Source organism: Mesoplodon densirostris, chromosome 2 (assembly GCF_025265405.1).
Source record: "Mesoplodon densirostris isolate mMesDen1 chromosome 2, mMesDen1 primary haplotype, whole genome shotgun sequence".
In the NCBI taxonomy this organism is placed as follows: domain Eukaryota; kingdom Metazoa; phylum Chordata; class Mammalia; order Artiodactyla; family Ziphiidae; genus Mesoplodon; species Mesoplodon densirostris.
In genome coordinates, this window is record NC_082662.1 from 184030764 (window position 1) to 184048257 (window position 17494).

The 17494-nt window shown below is 39.9% G+C and overlaps 1 pseudogene; it reads left to right on the top strand.

Annotated features, from left to right (window-relative positions):
- The first annotated feature begins 3605 nt into the window (after nt 1–3605).
- Nucleotides 3606–6588, top strand: LOC132483375 (eukaryotic translation initiation factor 4 gamma 2-like; annotated as a pseudogene).
- Nucleotides 6589–17494: the final 10906 nt, after the last annotated feature.

Sequence of the window (17494 nt, forward strand, 5' to 3'; positions counted from 1 at the left end):
ACAAAGTAGTGACAGCACATCCTAGCGTTGTTTCTGATATGATGGAGGTTTTCAATCTTTCACCATCACACACATTTGCTAAGGGTTCAGCAATTTTATTAATCTTTTCAATTTAGCAAGTTTGACTTTATTAATCTCTTTTATTGTGTGTTTCTTCTGTTCCATTAATCTTTTATGCTATCATGCCATTTTCTTCCCTTTATATTCTTTGGATTTAATTTGCTGTTCTTTTTCCAATATCTAACATTAAAATGGAGACTTGGTTTGTAGAATTTCTTCTAAAATATATGTGTATACCTTTCATTATAAATTTCCAATAAGTATGGAAAGCAAGTTGGAAATAATCAGTTTTAATTATTCAACATGAAGTTCCCAGTATCTTCATTCTGAAATTAAATCCTTTAACAATTTTTTATAATATCGTGTAGATTAAAATCATTCTTCTACATCATTAGACCTTGCCTTTCCTAACCTCCCATGTCTGTTCTCTTCTTTGGTGTGTGACACTCCATCTCAGAGCACACTAGAATGCACTCACTACAGTTCTAGCTTTGGCACCCCACAGCCTGGCCGCGTCTAGTCCACCACATGCTCTGCAGTCAACAGAACACTTGATCCACCTGTTAGTCAGCTCCTGAAATCTCGTCCTGTGAAACCTTTCCTCACAATTGCATTTTGTGGTTGTTGTTTTACCATTTTGTTTTGTATTTCTCTGTATCCCAATTTAGAGGATATCAGGGTTCTAAATGTTTTAAATAAATGAACTCCATATCCACCTTCTGATCAATTCTCTTTGGTTATCAGGTTTACATTGTAAAGTGAACCGTGATTTCAGTTTACAATAGTGCCCATGTTGCTTTAATTTTGTGGCTGCATTATTTGGACCCTGTTGAATGGGGAGATGAATTTGCTTAATACTAACTTCCCCCCATGGAAGGTAAAACCAGATGAAATGAACTGATAGTTCTCATTAAAAAAAATAAAGGGATGGATTTATAAGTTGGAGTGTGGCACTTCCACAGCCAAGTTTTTAGGTTGTGCAACATTTAACTTGGTTTTGTTCCATGAGTATAGCCTGGCACTCACCTGACCAGTCCTCTTGGAAGTACATGCTCCAGAGCACAATGGGGACATGAGGTCAGAGGGTGCATGAATCAGCACACGCCCACAAACTCCGCTAGGAAAAACAGCTCTAGCCGTTTGAGCAGGTATCATTAATCATCTTAGCAGATGGAAAGCCTGTTAAAAAGTGACTCCTTCCAGATGCCAGCAGAGACCACGTTACCAAAGAACTGGTATGGCCCAGGCTCTTCAGATGGAATGATTAAAGGGGAAGGCACTCAGTACAGCCCTAAATAAGGAGAATTATCCATTGCTGGCAGTTTCTGGAAGCCATAATTCCCTGGGAACAGCCCAAATCTTTGGCCTCAATTCAATTCATCCAGGTGTGTTTCTCCAAAATCTCACTGTTATCAGAAAAATCACACCACTTTCTCATCACTCCTGAGGCACATAAAAATCATCATCCCCTATTGCCTGACATGCCCTGGAGTAAACTGGCCAGGCATATATTATCAGTAATTGTACACATTCCCTGAAGGCAAGAATTGCACTTGGCCAAGTTATAGGCGTACAATACATATATAAAAAATAGGTATTGATTATTTATTATTTCATAGCGAATCAATTTACACTATTTCATGAACACCTACAAAAAGTAAAATGCTTATAAGAAGTTGTTTTATAATGGTGGTAAGGATTAGGACCCTTTGAAAAGCCTGCTGTGTCACATAAGTCTATCACTCAAGGGGGAAAAAGTGGTATGTAGTTATCCAGTCATTTTCAGGATTACAATGAGCTCACACTACATTAAAATGTGTTAATGATGATCATAAAGCAAATGTTTCCACAAAAATAACCGGTGATATAGCCCTGAGGTCATTTACTAACATGTTCAATGAGTATCAAGTAAATAAAAGAAGTTGTAAAACAAAAAAATTATGAACATCCAAATGTTCCCCTTCCTTTTTATTTTGAAAATTTTGAAATCTACAGAAATGTTGCAAAAATAGTAAGAGAAACACCCATATGCCCTTTGTCTGGATTCCTCAGTGTTAAGCTTTTGCTGAACTTGTTTCTCGTCTGTGTGTGCGTGTGTGTGCACGAATATATTCTTGACCATTTGAGAATTACTTGCAGATATCATAACACTTCATCACTAAATGCAAATCTCCTACGAATGAAGGCATTCTCCTATATAATAATACAATTATGTCACTCAGGAAATGTAACAGTAATACGATGCCATTATCTAATACACGTCCATTTTCAAATTTGCCCAATTATACCAATAACGTCTTTTGTTTTTTTAATTTACTTTTCCTCTCTGGGCTACAATCTAGGGTCACACATGTCATGTCTCTTCAACCTCCTTTAATCTGGGACAGTTTCCCAGCCTTATTTGTCATTCATGATGTTGACATTTTTAAAGGTCCAGGACAGCAGTTTTCCAGAATGTGCTACAATTTGGATAGTTAGACTCAGTTTAAACATTCTGAGCATCAATACTATGCAGATGAAAGGTGTCCTTCTTGGTGCATCAACAATCACGTGTTTCTCCCTTAGAACTTTCTCTCCATGCATCCTACACACAAACTCTGCTATTACTCATCCCCAGAATCTATCGCGGGGTGGGGGTGGAGGGTTACTTTCTCCTGCCACTGCTAACACAGCCCACCTGCACAGGACGTGTTCTCTCTGTTCTAAGCCTGCTACCCAAGGGTTCCTTTGTTCACTGCTCAACTCAAACATCACACTTACCACAAAACCTGTCTCTACTATACTCCTCCAGGCATATATCTCTCTCTCCAAGGTTCCTATAGTTGTCTAGAATCCACCCAGTACTTCATCACGACGAATAACTTCATTGCTCCCCTTGCATTAACACTAATCTTATCACAGTTGTGTACCTTGCCATCCCACTGGAATGCCACCAAATTGACAGCAGCGACCATGAACCTCGAATTCTCTACATTTGGATTGTATTTCCCAAAGGGGCTATCAGAATCCAGAGCACTTAATAAACAGTAATTCTGTGGTCTTTGATGAATGAGTGAAGCAACATTACCTTAGGAAAAAATCCATACTGCAGTTAAGTCCCCTTTGTATTTAAGAACTCATCCAAGAAAACCGTGTTTTCAATGTAGCCCCCCGAGGGCCACACAAATCCCCAGAGATTTTTTCTACGTCTATATGTAACTGTACTTAAAAAAAAAAAAAAATTTAAAAAAAAGTTTAAATTCTCAAGGAAATGTCTCAGAAATTAAGAATGGAGGCCAGCAGCGAGCCGGAGCTCACTGGAGGTGGTGGCTGCAGCAGCGACTCTTTTGAGCTGCGAGTTTCAGGCCCGTCCCCCCCGACTCCTTCCTCCCCTTTCCCTCCCCTCTTTTGTTTTCCGTTCCCCTCCCCCTCCCTTCCCTGTCCCCGGATCCTGAGGAGGCAGCTGCAGTGGCAGCTGCTGAGTTCTGGGGGAAGGTTTTTCACTTGTTCCATCCCCTTCCCTCCCCACCCCATCCATTAATATTATTCTTTTGAAGAGTCCTCGTTGTCAAGCCGCCAAAATGGAGAGTGCGATTGCGGAAGGCGGTGCTTCTTGTTCCAGTGCTTCTTTGGGCGGAGGAGGAAGTGGGGGGGGGCACCTCAGCACTATCCCAAGAACTGCTGGCAACAGCGAGTTCCTGGGGAGAACCCCAGGGCAAAACGCTCAGAAATGGATGCCTGCACGAAGCACTGGACAAGGTGACAACTCCGCGGCAAACAACTCCACAAATGAAAAAGAACGACATGATGCAATCTTCAGGAAAGTAAGAGGCATACTAAGGAAGCTCACTCCTGAGAAGTCTGACAAGCTATGCCTTGAGCTCCTCAATGTGGGTGTAAACGCATCCTTAAAGGGGTCATACTGCTGATTGTGGACAAAGCCCTAGAAGAGCCAAAGTATAGCTCACTGTATGCTCAGCTATGTCTGCGATTGGCAGAAGATGCACCAAACACTTCGATGGCCCAGCAGCAGAGGGTCAACCAGTACAGAAGCAAAGCACAACATTCAGACGCCCCTGAATTTCCAAATTACAAGATGAATTTGAAAACCAAACCAGAAATGTTGATGTCTGTGATAAGCGTGAAAATCCCATCCTCCCGAGGAGGAGGAACAGAGAGCCATTGCTAAGACCAAGATGTTGGGGAACATCAAATTTGTTGGAGAACCTGGAAAGCTTGATCTTATTCATGAATCTATCCTTCATAAGTGCATCAGAAGGGCCTCCCTGGTGGCGCAGTGGTTGAGAGTCCTCCTGCCGATGCAGGGGATACGGGTTCGTGCCCCGGTCTGGGAGGATCCCATATGCCGCAGAGCGGCTGGGCCCGTGAGCCATGGCCGCTGGGCCTGCGCGTCCGGAGCCTGTGCTCCGCAACGGGGGAGGCCACAACAGTGAGAGGCCCGCATACCGCAAAAAGAAAAAAAAAAAAAAAAAATAAGTGCATCAGAACACTTTTGGAAAAAAAGAAGAGAGTCCAACTCAAAGATATGGGAGAGGATCTGGAGTGCCTCTGTCAGATAATGAGGACAGTGGGACCTAGGTTAGACCATGAACGAGCCAAGTCCTTAATGGATCAGTACTTTGCCCGAATGTGCTCCTTGATGTTAAGTAAGGAATTGCCGCTGCAGGATACCGTAGAGTTGAGAGAACACCACTGGGGTCCTCGCAAGGCTTTTCTTGACAGTGGACCAAAGACGATCAATCAAATCCGTCAAGATGCAGTAAAAGATCCAGGAGTGTTTATTCCTGCTCCTATGGCTCAAGGAATGAGAAGTAACTTCTTTCTGGAGGGACCGTTCATGCCACCCAGGATGACAATGGATAGGGACCCACTTGGAGGACTTGCTGATATGTTTGGACAAATGCCAGGTAGCGGAATCGGTACTGATCCAGGAGTTACCCAGGATAGATTTTCACCCACCATGGGGCGTCATCGTTCAAATCAACTCTTCAATAGCCATGGGGGACACATCATGCCTCCCACACAATCGCAGACTGGGGAGATGGGAGGCAAGTTTATGAAAAGCCAGGGGCTAAGCCAGCTCTCCCATAACCAGAGTCAGGGACTCTTATCCCAGCTGCAAGGACAGTCAAAGGATATGCCACCTCTGTTCTCTAAGAAAGGCCAGCTTAATGCAGATGAGATTAGCCTGAGGCCTGCTCAGTCTTTCCTAATGAATAAAAATCAAGTGCCAGAGCTTCAGCCCCAGATAACTATGATTCCTTCTAGTGCAACCACCATGCACTCAAACACCACTGCTGGAACAGACACCTCAGCTTGGTCTCAAAACTAATCTACCACTTATTCAGGAAAAGCCTACCAAGACCAGTAAAAAGCCACCACCATCAAAGGAAGAACTGCTTAAATCAACCGAAACTGTTGTAACCGAATATCTGAATAGTGGAAATGCAAACGAAGCTGTTGGTGGTGTGAGAGAGATGAGGGCTCCTGAACACTTTCTCCCCGAGATGTTAAGCTAAGTAATCATCCTGTCTCTAGACAGAAGTGATGAAGATAAAGAAAAAGTGAGTTCTCTGATCAGTTTACTCAAACAGGAAGGGATGGCCACAAGTGACAACTTCCTGCAGGCTTTCCTGAATGTACTGGACCAGTGCCCCAAACTGGAGGTTGACATCTCCTTGGTGAAATCATATTTAGCACAGTTTGCGGCTCGTGCTATCATTTCAGAGCTGGCAAGCATTTCAGAACTAGCTCAACCACTGGAAAGTGGCACCAGTTTTCCTCTCTTCTTACTTTGTCTTCAGCAATTAGCTAAATTACAAGATCGAGAACGGTTAACAGAGCTTTTCCAACAAAGCAAGGTCAATAGGCAGAAGATGCTCCCAGAAATTGATCAGAATAAGGACCGCATGTTGGAGATCTTGGAAGGAAAGGGACTGAGTGTCTTATTCCCACTCCTCAAATTGGAGAAGGAACTGTTAAAGCAAATAAAGTTGGGTCCATCTCCTCAAACCATATGTAAGTGGATTAAAGATAACATCTCTCCCAAACTTCATGTAGATAAAGGATGTGTGAACATCTTAACGACTAGCTTCTTACAGTACGTTTCTAGTGAAGTAAACCCCCCCAGTGATGAAACAGATTCTCCCTCTGCTCCTTCCAAAGAACCGTTAGAAAAGGAGAAACAACTGCTTCTTTCCTCCAAGCCAGTAATGCAGAAATCTCTTCATGGTCACGTTGATCTACAAGTCAGTGCCTCTATGCTCTTCAGGTGCACTGCTGCAAGAGCAACTTCCCGAAAGGCATGTTACTCCGCTTTTTTGTTCACTTCTATGACATGGAGATTATTGAAGGAGAAGCTTTCTTGGCTTGGAAAGAAGATATAACCCAAGAGTTTACAGGGAAAAAGGCAAGGCGTTGTTCCAGATGAATCAGTGGCTAAGCTGGCTAGAAACTGCTGAAGAAGAAGAATCAGAGGAAGAAGCTGACTAAAAGAATCAGCCAAAGCCTTAAATTGTGGAAAACATACTTTTGCTGTGATGTTACTGCATTTGACCTAACCACTGCGAAAATTCATCTCGCTGTAATGTTTTCACAGTATTTAAAGCAGAAGCACGTCAGTTAGGATTTCCTTCTGCCTAAGGCTTTTTTGTAGTGTAAAGTCTTAATCATAGTCTACCATCAAATATTTTAGGAGTATCTTTAATGTTTAGATAGTATATTAGCAGCATGCAGTAATTACATCGTAATTTCTCAGGCAGAGGCCGTCTATGGCAAGGACCTTCTTTGATGCCAGTCATCATAGGCTGTTTTAAGTTAGAAAACTGAAGAGCAGCACTGAATAATGTAGAAATGCACTTTGCTCAGTAATACTTGAGTTATTGCAATATTTGATTATCCATTTGGTTGTTACAGAAAAATTCTTAACTGTAATTGATGGTTGTTGCCGTAATAGTATATTGCCTGTATTTCTACCTCTAGTAATGGGCTTTACGTGCTAGATTTTAATAGCCTTGAGCCTGGGCAAGTGCACAAGTCTTCTTAAAAGAAACAGGGTTTACTTGCACAAAACTGATCAGTTCTAAGAGATAGTAAATGTCCTTGAAGTGGTCTTGTGGGTGTGAAACAAATGGTGAGAATTTGAATTGATCCCTCTTATTATAGTATTGAAATTGAGTCTACTTAACTTATCAAGTCATGTTCATGCCCTGATTTTATATACTTGTATCTATCAATAAACATTGTGATACTTAGAAAAAAAAAAAGAATGGAGAAAAAACTCCAAGTTTTAAAGTGCCTCCTCTTTTTTCAAAACAGCATTTTCTCTATTCTTAAAAAAATAGGTCACTTGACCTGAAATAATCATAATAAAAATAACAAAAAATTTGAGACAATAAAGAATATCCTGTTATATCAAGTGATTGTAGTATCCATTCTTTATTACTTTGTACATAAATTTCCTGTAAACTCAAGGCTTTATAGCTCCACCTGTTCTGTTCTGTGTGCATCTGTACTCACCTCTGTTTTAGTGCAGAGCATATTTTCCAGGGGTAAATACTTCTTTGTATCTCAGACTCATTTATCTCCACATCAACTTACCTCATTGCGGATGAGAAAATGCAGAAGACTCCAGCTGAGGCCGTGCTCTGTCATGGTTTCTCGTTGCTAGGAACACACGGAAGCAACTCTAAACTGCTGTGGATTCTCCTGTTAGTCTGTTAATTAAATATGGGTGAATTTTCTATGAGGAAAATATTACCAGTAAATGTTTTGTTTTGTTTTTAATTAGGGCCTGGTTAAATTGCTAAAGGATTGACTGAATCAAATTACAACACAATTGATCTTCAAAGTTTGGCTTCCGACACATCACAGATGTCCATCTAAACCAAATGTAATTCTCAAGCATGGCTTATGTCAAGAAAATAACTGCTTATTGAAGCTGCCATGAAGTGCATTCACCCACGCTTTTAACAATAACAAGTCTTACTGTTTTGACACCTTTTCAGGCCTAGTCCGGAGCAGGGGACAGTGCCCAAGGGTGGTGTTCTGTGGTCTTGTGAAATCAGGAAACATTTAAAAATGCAACATAACACAGATTTCAAAAAATACAGACATTTCCAGAGACTTGATAATGCTATTTTATATTGTGAATCTTCAAAAAGGGAATAGAGGGTTTCCTACTTCGAAAACTTACTTGGAGTAACTTACAACAACTACAGAAGACACAGCCTAAGACACAAGTGTTCCATATATATTTGCAAGTGATTTGAGAGGCAGCGTCATTACAATATGGATTGGAGGCAGACAGGTTGAATTCTTCCCCTACCTCGGTCAGTAATTAGCTGACAAAGTAACTGGCAAGGCCTTGGACAAAGCATTTTTGTCCCCAGGCCTTAGTTTCCAATTTGTAAAGTGGAGATAAAGTCGTAAGATTATTGTGAAAATCAAATTAATAAATTCATAGTGAAATTGCTATATATACTGAAAAGCACTACATGAATATGAGTACATATTCTATTTTTAAAATATTCCAATACATTTCCTTACAGATTCATAATACTTGCTTTTTCTAATTAGAAGTCCTATTCTCTGAGTCTATATTAGTACAAAACAAAGCAATCTTCTATCTGATGTAGTTGTCTAACTATAGGACCAGGTCATGCAAATATACGACTATGTTTTAAAGTCCTTCTAATTTTCAAATTAAAAAAATGCTTTCAAATAGGGAATAGAAGTATAAATTTACTTGTGTTTTGAAGCAGTAGAAAGATAAACCAAAAACTATTTTATTTTTTTTTTTTTCCTTTTTGCGGTATGTGGGCCTCTCACTGTTGTGGCCTCTCCCGTTGCGGAGCACAGGCTCCGGACGCGCAGGCCCAGCGGCCATGGCTCACGGGCCCAGCCGCTCCGCGGCACATGGGATCCTCCCAGACCGGGGCACGAACCCGTATCCCCTGCATCGGCAGGCGGACTCTCAACCACTTGCGCCACCAGGGAGGCCCCCAAAAACTATTTAAAAATGGTTACTATGGGGCAAGAAACAGAAAAAGGAACTGAATGTCCAAATATATATTTACTTGGGAACACTATAAAAGTCTTCTGTAATCAAAAAGTATAATTATTTCAGAAATAAAAAGCTAAGCAATTCCTAAAAATGAAAAAAAAGAATCTAACTGCATAACAAATTGTTGACATAAACACATGGAAAAGAATAATTAAAATGCAATATTTTTACAGTCCATCGCTAGTGAGATATATCCTAAGGATAAAAATTACCACAAATAAATCAAAGGCTGCATTCAGTAGGTTTATTATTAAAGACATTGGTATTGTTATTTTGAAATTATTATATGTGTATGGTTTAGGATAAATCAAACGAGTAATTAGGTGTATGTCATGTCACCAAGATTTTCAATATAAGAAAAGCATAAAACCAAATAAATTAATACACAGTAATCACACATTTGAAACAGAAATATCATTTTGGATACACAATTTTTTTTTCTTATTCTAAAAAATACACATTCTCATTGTTATGGACTGAATGTTTGTTTCCCCCCAAAATTCATTTGTTGAAGCTCTAATTTCCAGTGTGATATATTTAGAGGCAGAGCTTTGGGGAGGTAATTAGGTCACAAGAGAGAGCCCTCAAAGGAAGAGACAGGAGAGAAATGACCTCTTCTCTTTCTTGTGAGGTTACAGCAAAATGGTGGCTAGCTACAAGCCAGGAGGCAGGCTCGCACCAGACACCAAATCTGCTGGCACCTTGATCTTGGACTTCCCAGCCTCCAGGACTATGAGAAATAAATGTTGTTGTTTAAGCCATTCAGTCTATGGTATTTGTTATAGCAGCCTGAGCTCACAAAGACACCTAACTTCATTTATTTATCTTTTTTTAAAAATACGTATTAGGTAAATACCTGTTCACTGAGCAGTTCCAGAAGCAAAAACAAATCGGTAGCAATGACCACTTCTGGGGCTTCGATTCTGGTCTCAGAACTTAATTTTCCTCCTTGTGAAACTGATTGATTCCAGGTCTGAGTGGAAAATATGTTGAATAGATCTCTGGCATCTTGTGCTGAAAAGCAAGAAAGCTATCAACGACTATAGATGTCAAAGAAAAGAGACAGAGGAAACAATTAGAGCAGCTCCCACTGGCTAATTTGTGGAACAGTTGGGAGCATCAATGGAAATGACTGGAAAGGCCTGAAACAGATCTTATACATATGTAAAATCATGAGTTAGTAATTATACAAAAAAAATTACATGTGCTCGTTGGTTACCTTTGATAGTTACCAGAAGGTTCAAAAAATTGATTTAAAAAAGGGAAAGGATTATGCGTGATGTATTCTGTTGTTTCTGCATAGAGGTTATTTCATGCTGTTTTTCCAGGGTATCCGCTGCTTCAACTTAGGACAATTCATAAGGTCACCAGGCTGCCAAAGCCCACCGTGGAAATAAAGCCATTGTTGGAGGCACTGTTGAGACTGATCACAGGTCAGCTCTGCCTGTTCACCCCAGTCCTTCTTCTCCCAAGAGCACTACCTAATAAATACCGTGGATGCTAGTCTCCATCACCGGGTTTGCTTCCCAAGAGACCCAACCTATGGCAAGCCATCACTGCCACGTGTTGTCTAAGAAAGTAAATACTAAGATAGGATTTTAGAGCTGAATCTCTTGTTCCTCAGTTGGCAATGAGAACCCCTTCACGGATGGCAAGTGGCGCTCAGATGGACTCTGGCACAAGGTGGCAGTGTAATTGCTAATATTTTCACCAGCTGGGCATACTGATGGCAGGAAACGCATTAGCTGGTGCAGGGTGTCAGACATTTGAGAAACGGGGGAAATGGGAACAATAAGGAACAGAACTGGGTGAGCTTAAGTGATACTCTGGAAAAATAAAATAACCGAGAATTTCTTTTAAATTTTGCTTAACACACCATACTTAAGGATGCTTTCTGGAGAAAATAACTGGTTAGGAAAATGCATAATGGAATGATATCTGTCCGTATACATCAACTAAAATACATCGTGTTGCACAATTCTTGATGTGATTTCTGTTTTGTTTTTTTAAAATCTAGATAGTTCTGTATATAGATAATTTAAAAGTTTGGAAATATATATACAAAAAGTCCACAGTGATCACCTTTAAAGGGTAAGAGTAAAGAAATACTAACTCTATTTTACATATTTCTATGCCTTTTGATTTTTTATACTGAGTGTGTATTAATGTAAGTGGGATGAAGCATAAATATTCCTTTTTAAGGAATTTAATGTAGATGTATATATATGTGTATATGTATACATATGCATATATATATGTATGTTTTAATATATATTCTTATTTAATGAGATTAAGTATAAATATTTCTTTACGAAAAAAGAATACCATTGTTGGTTTTACAAGTTTTAGTAATCTGTTCCTATCATCCTTTTCTATCAAAACAAATTTTTAATTCTGTACTAGGCCATGGATTTTTCAAAATTATATTCCCTGACCATAAAGAACTTCAGTAAAATTAACCTTCATCTTTTATGGATTTAAAACAATCTTTACCTTAACTCCACTCAAGTAAGAGCATTTATTAAATTATCTTGTAGTGGACATTAAATTGAACTGGGCCTTGTGCTGTAAGGAAGCATGTAAAAAGTCACAGGAGACCAGCCCTAATGAGAATATGTTGCATAAGCTACAAAAACATAGTTAAAAGTAATCAGAGAGTTGAGGAAAGAAACTTAAAGGAACAAATTCCAAAAAGTGTTGAGCCCTTCCTGGTAGAGAAGTGAGCCAAACTGCTTTCCTCCATGAAGGAATGGTGTAGAAAAAGGAGGAAACTACCATAGAGTAAGAAGAAACTACCCAAACTCTTAATTACCTCTCAGTGACTGTGTGAGGGCTGGCGTGATGAATTAGAATCCCCAGGAGCCCCAGCCTCAGAGCAAGTCTGCTCCCACCCGCTATTTCCCCACAGACCTTCCTGCACATGGACGTACAGCTGTGGACAGGGCAAGGCAGATAGGGCCTTCCTAAGAGAAGCAGCCTGCTGAGGACTGGGGACATGGAAGAAAAGTCCATCTGAGGCACTTCAGAATCCCAATGGATGCAAGCAATCACTACTGAAGTTTGATGGTGAGGCAGGAAGAGGAAGAGAGATCTCCCAAGGGTCAGAAAACTAAGAGCGCGAATAAATAAAGAGCACTCTGAGCAATTAAAAATCTAGCAGCCGGAGTGCAGAAAGTAACTTGGCTATAAAGCATACGAGAGCCTTGAGATCTTGCTCAGATCCAAGTCCTATCAAAGGGAAAGTCCCGATCCAACCTTCAAAACATTTGAAGCCAGTGGTGATCTAAAACTTACTGAAGCTACAGCAGAGTAGAGACAGCTGACTTTAACCAGATTATAGCGACTTCGCCGCCCAGTCTAGAGGCTTGACAGAAAAAAAGATGCTTGATTTGGGGGAGGGGGGTAGTAAATAATATTACTTCAGTCTTTACTGTTCTTTTACTCACAATCCCATTATAAAATCCAGAATTTTGAGACATCCTAAGTGAGAAGAAATGATCTGTTTGAAACAATACATAGTCAAGAGAAAGAAGCCTACAGATGGCATGTTGGAATTATCACAGGGACTTTAAAATATTACAATAAATATTATAAAGAATCTAATGGAAATGGCATTCAACATATGAAAACAGATGATGAATTACAGCAAAAAGATGGAAACTATCAAAAAAGACACACATATAAATGCTAGAAATAAAAAAATGTAAGATCAGACAAAAAGTTTATCCAATGGCTAATCAGAAAACTGGACACAGCAGATTTTAAAAAGCCATTTGCTTGAATACAGATCAATCAAAATTATCCAAACTGATGCACAAAAAGGAAAAAAAAAAGAAGAAAAAGAACAGAATATCCAAGATCTATGTGGTGATACCAAACTTTCTGACATAGATATAATTGAAGTTTCACAAGGAGAGAAGAGAGAAAATTGAAAAACACAACAACAACAAAACAAACAAACAAACAAACAAAATAGAGAAGTAACTCATCAAGAAGAGACGATGGCCAAAATTTTTCAAAAATTGATGAAAGACTGACCCACAGACTAAACATCTTAGCAAACCCTAAGCAGAATAATTCTGAAAACTCACACCTACTCATGTCTTAGTCAAACTGTTGAAGACCAGAGAAAAAGAGTATACCTTAAAAGCACACAGAGAAAAGTTCCAGTTCTGGAAACCTAATGGTGGAGTGACCTGCGTGGGACTGATCCTCCTACAGATAACAATCATAAACTCAAAAGACATTTTTATAAACAAAAATGTGAAGGCATCAGTGTACAACAACAAGAAAAAGCAGGCAGAAAACAGGGGAGGAGTCTACCTTTGAGAAAAAGGAAGCGCACTGGGTGACATCCATGCTGATGGGCTTTCTGCATTAGGGCACTTCCTGGAATGTTTACGGCACAGTGGATAGAGCTCAAGCAGAAGGCCAATTCCTTAAGATAAATAGGTGACATCAGTATAGATACAGATACAGATATAGTCGTACAATGGAAAACTACTCAGTCATAAGAAGGAGCAGACTCTTCATACACACAGCCTGGATGCATCTCAGAAACATGATATGGAGTGAAAACAGCCAGACACTCAAGTAGAAAGCTACGGTCTCATTAGGTTGAGAGGTCAGGGAATGTAATTCAGATCTGCCAAAGTAGCTAGAAATTAAGGAGAGAAATACCAGAAAGGAGGGGGCCACAGAGGAAATAGCCTCAAAATATGACTAAAACGTCACTCAGACCCTTGGCTGAGCCCTGATCTGTGGTATATGGGGCTTGCCCCAGAAGCACAGTGGAAATCAAAAGTAGGGCAGCTCAAATGGTGGACCGGAGATTTTAGCTGCTGCCCACAGAACAGGAAACAGAGTTTGGAGTCTTAATTCATCAGAAGAGGGGCTTGTAACCACCTCAGAGTGTTCACTGGCATCACAAAGTGCCACGTCTTAGGAGTAAAGACAATATCCCAAGACCAAGAAACTTGTCCCAGAAATAGGGAAAAACCAAAATGTACTTGCCCTAATAAAGCCTAAAATCAAGCCTCCATAAGTTCAAACTTCTCAGTGAGTAATTGAACTGCCTGCTAAAACAGTAATTAATGTTCTTTAGAAGAAGATAGGAAAGTACCATCTCTACAACATTTTGTCCATAATATATTGTACACAATAAACATTTATCGGGCATTACAAGAAAAATTTGGGTGATAGCCTAGTTCCCCACAATCGCATGAGCCACTTCTTTAAAATAAATCTCTTTATATATATTGATTCTATTCTCTGGAGAACCCTGAGATACATAGAGAGAGATACATAGATATGTGTTCTATTTATTTCTGTGACTAATACAGTCATGCAATGGAAAACTACTCAGTCATAAAAAGGAAAAGACTACTCATATAATCAACATGCATAAATCTCATAAACACTGTGTTGAGTTTAAAAAGCCAGATACAAAATAATACATATTCTATCATTTCATTTATATGAAGTCCAAGAACAGATAAAACTAACCTATGATGATAGAAATAAGTAAATGTTTGTCTGGGGAAGGTGGGTGTGGATGTGTACTGGCTGGAAATAGACAGGAGCCAACTTTCTGGAGAGATGGAACTGTGCCACATCTTGTTTTGGGTGGTGTTACATGGGTGTGTACCTTTGTCAAAACTCAGAGAACTGAATGGTCAAGATCCATGCATTTCATCCTGTGTAAATTATACCTTTAAAAAACAGCACGTGAGGGCTTCCCTGGTGGCGCAGTGGTTGAGAGTCCTCCTGCCGATGCAGAGGACACGGGTTCGTGCCCCGGTCCGGGAAGATCCCACATGCCGCGGAGCGGCTGGGTCCGTGAGCCATGGCCGCTGAGCCTGTGCGTCCGGAGCCTGTGCTCCGCAACGGGAGAGGCCACAACAGTGAGAGGCCTGCGTACCACAAAAAAAAAAAAAAAAAAAAAACCAACATGTGAAAAATTACATATTGCATCAAATTTCAACTATGTATATGTATGCATAAATTTATTTCAAATATGAATTTTAAAAAACAATTAAGTCATTGAATCTTTGTAGCTAAATATGTCCATTATTAACTTAGCATCAGCTGTAATATCCAAACCAGTGTTCCAGTGTTTGCATTTCTTTTCCTGACCAGAGCTGAAATACCTGTAGCCCCAAATTCCAGGACCAATTCTGTCCCAGAGTTTCTCTCTAACAACATAAATGCCATTGGCAGCCTTTCTGAGGTTCCACAAATCAAGCTCCACTATTTCCTAACTCTTATCCTTTTAGATCCCACACATTTCCTCCCCCCCACACACACCTAACACACACACACACGCGTGCGCACACACGCGCACACACACACACACACCGCATCTTGGACCGTCCTTCCTTAACTACCATCTGAGGACTGTTAATGCAGATCGCTCTGGACGCTGAGTTTTACCATCAAAATGAGCTCCCTTTTCTGTACCTAAAGACAATCAGTTTTCCTCAGGGCTGTTTCCTTCACAGCTTATTGACTCTTTGGCTATGATATAGGGGGCAAATTTTGAGATCACTCTGGAGGAAGAACAAGAATAACTGCAAATAGTGATGCCACATTGTCAGACGGAGAAGAGCAAACAAAGAGTGGATACATGTGTATGTATAACTGATTCACTTTCCTGTACACCTGAAACTAACACAACACTGTAAATCAACTACACTCCAATAAAAAAAATTTTTTAAAGGGATGAATGATTTGAGGTGAAAAGTAAAAAAGATAATCCACTTCCTTTTCTTAGGCTCTCCAAAACTTGTTCATTTGATTATATTTCCATGAGATATTTTGGGCAAGATAGAAATTTCTGTTTTGCTACCATAACCTCCTGTGATAGGTGAGATGCGAGGATGCTAGTATTCCCATAAAAAATGTGCACTTTAACAAGGCAAGGACTTATGGCCAGGACACTGATGTGAACACTGGAACTTAAAGCACAATGGAACTTTCCTGGGTGGCGTATTTTCAGCGGCAACCCTGAAATCCCATCACATAGATATCTGCTCATTCTACCTACTGGAAGCTCACCAATGCTTGTCCATACAGATATAGGGACCTAATTCCTTTGCGGTAACTAATGCTCCTGCTCAAGGGAGAGTAAGACGTGCCTATATGTGTTCCTGAGTCAACACTCAATGCACCTGTAGACAGAAGCTCAAAAGGAGTGTGAAGGACACAGGACTTACTAGTTATAAAACTTTAAACAGTCATTTTTCTAGGCTCACAGAGGACTTGGGACTAGTAAGACCAGAGGAGTGCCAGAGGAGTCCCTACTTCTGTTCTTAAGAAGCCCCACTTGAGCTTCGGGGAAATGTTTAACCATTTGGGGGACCCCTCAGGTCACAAAGGTAAGGTGACACTGCGCTTAGACACCCAACTTCAGCACTGTGATCACTGCAGCCTGAGCAGGTTCACTGAAGTCAATACTTGCATCAAGCAGCGAACTTGCACTTGAGTGAAAGTTATAATTAATCTCGTTATTTTAATATCGATTCTGGTTAAAGTTTAACATATTAATTATATCCATATGTTATTAATTCCTTACAGGCTAAGATCAAGTTTTAATATTTTTTGGTGTCTCCCAAAAGACTTAAGACAGCCTGAATATATACACTTGGTAATTGGATTGATGAATAATCAGCTGTTTTGTTTTGGTTTTGCCCAGGAAAAAAGTGAATTCCCTCCATCCACCCAGGGATATCCCATCCTTTACCATTGAATAGATCCATCAGTTTGATCTCAGATCTCTAGAGGCATTTAATTCACTGTGAAAATTTTTTCCTGGGGAGAGAATAAGTATTTATCTTAAAAAGTAAAATAAAATAGGGACTTCTCTGGCGATCCAGTGGTTTAAGACTCTGCGCTTCCACTGCAGGGAGCGCAGGTTTGATCCCTGGTCCAGGAACTAAGAGCCCGCAAGCCACGCAGCATGGACAAAAGAAAAAGTAAAATAAAATAATCTATGGAACAGGAGGAAAACAGGGAGATGGTAAAGGAGGAAGAAGAGGAAAATGAAGAGAAAAAAGCAGACAAGTACAAGAAGAAGGAAGAAGAAATGTAGAAATGGCAAGTACACAAAATCAGGAATTTAAAAAATACTTCAGTTTTATCCTCTAAATTCTTAGGCATAAACGTTTATCCCTCTGACTTTAAAAATTAGGATAAATCATTACTGTATATAATATTGATTCTATATGTTAATAATTACTCGTAATTGAGATTTCTGTTTTCAGTTTCTAAAGAAAGGCACAGATTACAATTTTTAAAGTACTATTTCATCCTCAATCCAATAGAGGCCATTCCATATGTTGAGTAAATTCCTATAACGTAAGTACACATATC